The sequence below is a fragment of the Centruroides sculpturatus genome, unplaced genomic scaffold (genome assembly GCF_000671375.1).
Source record: "Centruroides sculpturatus isolate CEXI.00-Female unplaced genomic scaffold, Cexi_2.0 scaffold791, whole genome shotgun sequence".
NCBI lineage: Eukaryota > Metazoa > Arthropoda > Arachnida > Scorpiones > Buthidae > Centruroides > Centruroides sculpturatus.
The window spans coordinates 45,830-53,504 of NW_019385097.1; the positions used below are offsets into that span (position 1 = coordinate 45,830).

The window sequence follows — 7,675 nt, forward strand, 5'->3', positions numbered from 1 at the left end:
GAATAATCGAAATATTCGCATGTATTGTAGTGTGTTCAGCAGCTGTTTTTTAGAAAAAGTAGGCGTACACTTGTTATTTCGTTTAAAAGTTTATGTTGTTTAAAAAGAATTTTAGTGAAGCGTCGAAAATTCGGACTAACTGGGACAGGACCTCATCCGGATTTTCAAATAGACACCCGCGTGTAAATTACCATTTCAAAGAATCACTATATTTAAACATAAAATACACTAACAATAATTTTAAAATTAAAAACCTGTCGAATTCTGAATGAATGTTAGAACATCAATAACATCATTGAATTATTTTGCTAAGTTGTTTACGAATGAATTATAATTGTTTTACTAACGAATGTTACATTTTTAACATTTTAAGTGAAGGATAAAAGTTGAAGACAAGATAAAGGTTGATAAATAATTTTAAGAACTCTATAATAATAAATCTTTTATAAGTCTATATGTTGTTAATTCATTATGTAATTTTTACATTTTCTTACAGAAATAAAAGTTTACACTCTTTATTTCAATTTAATGCTCATTTCTTTTCAATTATGTTTTAGGCACGAAAAGTGGATTGTTAAGAAATATGATCGGTATTACTAGAAATTTTTTTTTATTTTAAAGAATTGATTTATTCTAAATTCTAGTTTTATGTATATACATACCATAATACATGTTTAGTAATTATTACACTATAAGATAGCTTTGTTTAAAAAAACGAAGAAAAAAAGAGCTAGAAAAACAAGAACATTTGTATTTTGTTCGAATTTTCCTCATCAGACGTTTGTTGCATATTTATCTTTTCTTATATAAAAGACGTTAGTAGGATTTGCTCGAAGACACAAGTAAAGTACGTATGCATTTCAACTTATAAACTTAATGTAGTTTAATGAATTTTTCAACAAGCATAATGCATATTTCAGGCATTTCAAAGCTTATATAGCAGTAAATATATCTAGCATTTTTACTTGCATGTATATGCGCATATATCGCGGTTTTAAGCTCGTATAAATCCGGCCCTTAGTGAATATTGTTTTCATTGTCTCCTATATTCTTAATTAGTTTGCCCTCTTATCCCAAGTCTTGTAATATAAATTACTCCTAAGTTTGATAAAATATAACTTTACGGTTTAAGTTTTTCTCATAATAAATAAACAAGCTATTTACTACTCGGATGTATTTTATTATATTTTGTAGATTATATTGTTTATAGATCGTATTTACAATTAATTTTAAGTAATTTACTAATTTAAGAGTATATATGAATTGTAACTATTTATACTTTATATTCTAAATTTAAAAAATATCTTGATTAAAATTTCTTCATAGTATTATTTTGTTCTGTAATAAAATTATTTAAATAAACAAATTCCATATTTTTAAGTTTCCGGATTATGTTGTTTAATGCGTCTCCATGTGAGTCTGTCCCAAATATGAATATTAATAAGTTTATTACCCTATGATCTTATCTGTGTACCAGTTGTCGTGTGTATTTAATAATAATTTACTCAACAATAAATTTATTCCAAAGTTTTAATTAGTATCAAAGATAAAATCACAAATCGTGAACTTGATTAGAGTAAATGAATATTAGATAGTGAACGGAAGTATAATTACTGTAAAAACTAAAAAGTACCGCCTCGTATTAATATATTGTGGTAATTGAAAGCCATGCTTGCTACGTGCTCCATTTATGTGCATTTTCTGAAAAATAAGTGAAAAAAATCGAATGTTTCTGACTTGCAGAACGTTTTACTCAAGCTTGTGTTTACTGTGCCTGGAAAATCTTAATATTAGCGGACGCCTTTTGTTTCTTGTAAATACTATTTTAAAAGCTTGGATAATGAATCTAATTTGTAATCGGTCAAAATAGAGTAAGCTCTGGTAGAGGGTTATCAATATACTATTCGCTAACTAACCCACACCTTAAGAATGAGATGGTGAATTAGCAAAAAGTTATATATTATTTTTTCGAATCTGTTTTTCGGAAAGATTCGTTATTTTGCTCGTTATTGTGTTGTTTATTGTGATTACCTATACAGTCAATTTTTTTAAATAAAATTTATCTTTACAACCACAGCTTCCGTTTTTTCATCATCTCACTCTCATTACCTATATATTATTTCGAATATACGAAGGATGGCAAACTGTAGCACGTCGTTAGATATCATCTGGCACATGATATATTATGAAATTTCGGTTTATCACCTGCTTTTTAAATCCTTTCCTTTTTAAATCATTTTTTTCCTTTATCACCTGATCATTTTTTAAAATCAGCTTCCTTATATTTAATCTACTTAAATCATATTTATTTAATTTCTTTAAATATCTTTATTCGAAGTCAAACCTCGATGCGCATAAACATTTTTAAAGATAAGTATATTTACTACATCACACATAGAGGCAAAAATAAGTTCGTCATCTCTGGTCTATGCAAAGAAATCATTTCGGATGATAATTTTTATTTTTCCGCTCTGTTATATATAATAGAGGAAAAGTATGGCGATCGGTCAAAAAATGTGCACCCCAAGATTTTTCACATTTTTGGACAGGAAATCTTGAAACGTCGAGAAATGCAGAAAAATTCCGGGGGGTTCAGTATATATGGATGCTAGCGTGTGTTTGTGTGTCGAGGAGAACGATTTTGTTCACCCTCTTATTTTAAGCTTAATAATTCCTGTGTTTTTTGTCGAAAATTTCTGAAATTTTGCAGGGAGGTTTGTTTATTAGGGGGATTGATGCTATTAAATTTTGGCGGTTAAAGGTCGACAGGGTGAGGAGATAAAGGAAGTCGTGTGTCATATCTCGAGTAGGATCGACTTAACGACGATTTTATTCGTTACTGGAATTTAAAATTTTTAATAATACACGGTGTCCCAAAAAATATACTCACTTTTTGACTAGCCATTACTAATATATTAAGTTTTGATTTAGGTGTTTATCGAAAATACAAGTCTAATAAGTTAAATTTTTAAAAAATTTAATGGCATTATAGGAAACATTAGTCTTTTCTCCTAGCCTTATTTTACTCATTCCTGTGTGTTCGCAAATGTTCAAACTGGTTTCTACCATTTTCCACTATGTGTGTTTACTGTACACAAAACATATCGTAACATTAAAAAGACAAATATTTAAATATTATATTTTCATTAATTTAATAAAAATATGTTTAATTACACTTTATTAGTAATAAAAAAATTTTGTCGGAGTAAAATTTGTTTTTACTCGTGTGTTTGAAAAGCACGCGAGCATGTGGTTTTTAAATTCGGATATTTTCAACGCAGTTAGCCATTTACTGTGTAATACTACGTTCGCACACAATCCACGACTTACTGGGATCTCGATTTATCTACAATCTGGATTGTGACTGTCGCTAGTCGAACGTCGTGCAGTTCGAACAGGCAGTCCGCTCGAGAAGAACCTGGCTATTAAACGCGATCATAAAACTGACGTAACTACGCGGTAAGTCACAAACACCAACAAACAAAATGGAAGTTTTGGTTAGAAATAAATACTTTTTCTTGCCATACATATAATAATAGACAGATGTCGTCGTCTCTCCAGATGTCTTTTTTATTTCTCTGTCGATAGCCCGACACGTGTTCAGCAGCCATCTTGTATTTTCTAGCGCGCGTGGGATTGTGGGATCTGTCTTATGACTGGCTGTAGTTTCGAGAACTCTCTCCAGTCAATCGCGATTGAACCTCGTTTCAGTCGAGATTGAAACGGTCGAGAGCATTAGCACCATGGAACAGGCTCCGACCTTAGTCACAATCTAGGTCGAAATGCTCGGTGCGAACGGGGTATAATTTCTCATCTCGTGGGAAAAACGAGGATTACATAACCACTTTTCTTTATTTCGCACTGTGGAATTATACACCCGTTTTGTATTTCATGAAATAGTCATCGATACAGTACAATAAATATCTTCTTTCCTATCAACATACGTTAAGTTAATTTTGCTAGCCATCGCGGTTTGACACCACCAAAGATTTTATTCGCCAGTCGACAGAATTCTGTATCTTTTTAATCGTTATTACAATTTATTCAGCACAGGTACAGCTGGCAGAGACAACTACAGCAGAACCAAAATAACGGATTATTCCGCCTGGTTATACTTCTGTACAGTGCTTTAGCCACGTTGGGAACCACGTGACTAAATGTGAATGGATTTTACTGTGTACGCCTTCAATTTTTAAATATTTTGATATTCTCAATTTATGTTTTAACTAAATTTTAATTTTCATAGATTTTCAGTGAAATGTAGTTTATATTCCGCACATGAGACATTCGATCCACCTTCTTCTTTTTTGATAAGGTTTCGTAAACTTAAGGATAGATCAATATTACATAAGAAATGAAATTGGTAACACATCGGTAATTATTATTTAAATACTTGTTTATCAATCTTTATTGTTTATCTGTGGAATATTAAAATCATTAAAATCAAAAAGACTTATATAAATTAATTTTACTCGCTTTTTCCTTTAATCTATGATTCTAATGTTTCAAATTATGTTTCATGTGTTGTAACGTATTCACTGAAAAATTTCTAACCTTAATGACAAATTTTGTATTTTTTATTTTTTATTTTTGACTCTTGGCGAAGGGAACTCTTTGTATAACAGTAGACTGAACCGTGTTCAGCATCGCAGAATTCTAGTTACGTTGCAATGTTAAAATATTTTTCCGTTTAACTTCATTAATAAAAAAAAATATTCTGTGATAAGTAGGCTTATGTAAATGATAAATATTAATAAAATTTGTGTGTTTTTGTCAAATTTAAATTTTGTTTTCTTTTTAACAATATTATTTGTTTTATTTATTTATTTATTTATTATGCATACTGAATACATTCCTTGATGCAGGGAGCAATACCATCTCCCGAAAACAAATCACTTAAATACAATAAACATAAAATCACAGACAAAAATATACAATAATGAATTATATAAGTATTGACGTAAATTTTTGATTAAAGTTTAAAATTACANATTTATCTACAATCTGGATTGTGACTGTCGCTAGTCGAACGTCGTGCAGTTCGAACAGGCAGTCCGCTCGAGAAGAACCTGGCTATTAAACGCGATCATAAAACTGACGTAACTACGCGGTAAGTCACAAACACCAACAAACAAAATGGAAGTTTTGGTTAGAAATAAATACTTTTTCTTGCCATACATATAATAATAGACAGATGTCGTCGTCTCTCCAGATGTCTTTTTTATTTCTCTGTCGATAGCCCGACACGTGTTCAGCAGCCATCTTGTATTTTCTAGCGCGCGTGGGATTGTGGGATCTGTCTTATGACTGGCTGTAGTTTCGAGAACTCTCTCCAGTCAATCGCGATTGAACCTCGTTTCAGTCGAGATTGAAACGGTCGAGAGCATTAGCACCATGGAACAGGCTCCGACCTTAGTCACAATCTAGGTCGAAATGCTCGGTGCGAACGGGGTATAATTTCTCATCTCGTGGGAAAAACGAGGATTACATAACCACTTTTCTTTATTTCGCACTGTGGAATTATACACCCGTTTTGTATTTCATGAAATAGTCATCGATACAGTACAATAAATATCTTCTTTCCTATCAACATACGTTAAGTTAATTTTGCTAGCCATCGCGGTTTGACACCACCAAAGATTTTATTCGCCAGTCGACAGAATTCTGTATCTTTTTAATCGTTATTACAATTTATTCAGCACAGGTACAGCTGGCAGAGACAACTACAGCAGAACCAAAATAACGGATTATTCCGCCTGGTTATACTTCTGTACAGTGCTTTAGCCACGTTGGGAACCACGGGGTTAGATCACGTGAATGAATTTCACACTATGTACATTTAGCTAATATTACCTTCAATTTTTAAATATTTTGATATTCTCAATTTATGTTTTAACTAAATTTTAATTTTCATAGATTTTCAGTGAAATGTAGTTTATATTCCGCACATGAGACATTCGATCCACCTTCTTCTTTTTTGATAAGGTTTCGTAAACTTAAGGATAGATCAATATTAAATAAGAAATGAAATCGGTAACACATCGGTAATTATTATTTAAATACCTGTTTATTAATCTTTATTGTTTATCTGTAGAATATTAAAATCATTAAAATCAAAAAGACTTATATAAATTAATTTTACTCGCTTTTTCCTTTAATCTATGATTCTAATGTTTCAAATTATGTTTTATGTGTTGTAACGTATTCACTGAAAAATTTCTAACCTTAATGACAAATTTTGTAATTTTTACTTTTTATTTTTGACTCTTGGCGAAGGGAACTCTTTGTATAACAGTAAACTGAGTCGTGTTCAGCATCGCAGAATTCTAGTTACGCTGCAATGTTAAAATATTCTTCCGTTTAACTTCATTAATAAAAAAAATATTATTCTGTGATAAGTAGGCTTATTTAAATGATAAATATTAATAAAATTTGTGTTTTTGTGAAATTTAAATTTTGTTTTCTTTTTAACAATATTATTTGTTATTTATTTATTTATTTATTTATTATGCATACTGAATACATTCCTTGATGCAGGGAGCAATACCATCTCCCAAAAACAAATCACTTAAATACAATAAACATAAAATCACAGACAAAAATATACAATAATGAATTATATAAGTATTGACGTAAATTTTAGATTAAGGTTTAAAATTAAAATTTAATATTTAAAATTTGGGAGCATCTGTCAATAAAAGTAAAAAAATAATAATACCAATGAATAGAAAAATAATTTAATTATTAATAAGAATATTGCTTATCTATAAAAAAGGAAAATATTAGTATCGATGACACAACACTGACGATTCCAATATTATTTGTTTAGTTAAATACAACTATGTATTTTCCAAATGTATTTATCTCGATTTAGATCGTATACTGTTTATTACAGTCTCCGAACTAACATAAGAACTGTATATAAGCCTTATACGTACAGAAACCTTTTCTATGAAATTAAATTAAATTTTAATTACACAAAAGTATATACATTAGTAAAAACAGATAAACTAATTTGTCAATTTTTTTTAACATACATTTGGAAAACTTACTTTATTATCCAATGAATAGAAAAATAATTCAATTATTAATAAGAATATTGCTTGTCTATAAAAAAGAAAAATATTAGTATCGGTGACACAACACTGACGATGTCAATATTATTTGTTTAGTTAAATACAACTATGCATTTTCCAAATGTATTTATCTCGATTTAAATTGTATACTGTTTCTTACAGTCTCCGAACTAACATAAGAACTGTACAAGTATATAAGCATTATACGTATAGAAACCTTTTCTATGAAATTAAATTTTAATTACACATAAGTATATAAAATAAGTAGAACCAAATAAATTAACTAATTTGTCAACTTTTTAAGACGCGAATTCGGAAAATATACTTTTTTATATAACGAATTATAATATAGAGAAGATCGGGGCAACTTCGGCATGCGGGGCAAGTTTGTCAAGCGCTTTTTTTTTAAAACAAATTAAAAGGAGACTTTGGTTATAGGTTAGGCAGTTGAGTTTTATTGGTGGCTTGTTGAGTGTAGTGTTTTTATTGTTCTCCAACAAGCGTAGTTGAATTATCAAGCAAATTTTCATTTTCGTTCAATTCCATATAATATTTTTTTTCCATTTATATTGAATTGGCAGGTTTTGTTATAATTCCAT

General features: G+C 29.7%; 1 protein-coding gene across 1 annotated transcript in view; it reads left to right on the forward strand.

Annotated features, from left to right (window-relative positions):
- The first annotated feature begins 685 nt into the window (after positions 1–685).
- LOC111634634 (arylsulfatase B-like) overlaps positions 686–7,675 on the forward strand; it is a 31,500-nt gene continuing 24,510 nt past the window's right edge. Inside the window, exon 1 of the mRNA XM_023379464.1 lies at positions 686–847. The gene's annotated coding sequence lies outside the window, so the exon portion shown is untranslated. The remainder of the gene's footprint in view (positions 848–7,675) is intronic.